Source organism: Triticum dicoccoides, chromosome 5B (genome assembly GCF_002162155.2).
Source record: "Triticum dicoccoides isolate Atlit2015 ecotype Zavitan chromosome 5B, WEW_v2.0, whole genome shotgun sequence".
Classification (NCBI taxonomy): domain Eukaryota; kingdom Viridiplantae; phylum Streptophyta; class Magnoliopsida; order Poales; family Poaceae; genus Triticum; species Triticum dicoccoides.
The window spans coordinates 197,093,338-197,094,505 of NC_041389.1; positions in this window are offsets into that span (position 1 = coordinate 197,093,338).

A 1,168-nucleotide genomic window follows, 5' to 3' on the forward strand; every position below is an offset into this window, starting at 1 on the left:
CCCCGCAACGCTCACTCTTCATCCAATCGATTGGCTTCAGCTAACAGCAGTAGCGAAGGAATCGCTCCATCGGGTTCAGTTAACAGCCATCGATCGATCGCTCGGGTTCAGTAATGCGTAGCCTGCAGTGCAATCGCTCGGGTTCAGTTAGAGCCCAACGCCTCGCTCGGCTTCAGTTAGAGCCAACGCCTCGCACACACGCGCGTACGTACGAGAGAAACGCGCATCGCTCCGCCCCCGACCTCCCACCGTAACCGGCAACTCCCCGAAATTTTCCTCCCCCTCGCTTCTACCACGGTTTTTTCCGTCATGGACGGCCCAAAGAATGTCATGCAGCTGCGTCTCCAGCCCGCCCATGATGAAAAGCCCATTTTCTGTCATAACTTTTTGTCATAGAAGTAGGAGCCCACCACATCTATGATGATACCGGGTTTTGTCACAATTATCGTCATAGAAGTGTCATATGTATGACACAAAAAAATTTCGTTCGGCCCAAAATGTCACGGATGTGTCTTTTTTTTGTAGTGACTTGAGGCGCAGGGGCGAAGCAGAAGACGCCGGCGCACGGGCAAGGCACAGGTCGGCGGCGCCAGACTTGGCGGGTTGAGTAGAGGGACTTGGCATCGCAAGGGAGAAGCTTCAGGGCGGCAGCTTGGCGACTCCGGCGAAGAGGCCCGGGAAGAAGACGGTGGCTTGGACGCCAGACGCGTAGCCGTCGGGGAGCCATGGGGACTTGGGTCGACGACTCCTATCCATGGCGTTGGGGCAGGGCTCTTTGGTTCCTGCGGAAGCAGGAGAAAGGAGAGATAGAGATTAGAGTAGAGGAGGGAGAGAGACGAAGCAGGAGAGCAGAAGAAAGGAGCAGGGGCGCGACAGGTGCTCAACTTGTTGGCTGTTGGTGGTGGTTGCCAGCGACGAGGTTCGCCGGGGGCCGTAGGGTCACGAGGTTGGAGGAGCTCAGGCCTCGGGATTGCTCCACGAGGTGGATCGAGCGCGGCTGTGCTGGGAGGCTGGATCGGGGCTGCTCGATCGGATGAACTGGGGGCACAGGAGCCATTGGATGCCGATCTGACGGCTCCAGATGGGTGGATGGTTGGTGGATCTGGGGAGGTGGCTGGCTGTGCGTGGGTTGGTGAGCAGGGGATCTGGGAGGATCCGAAGATTGAGA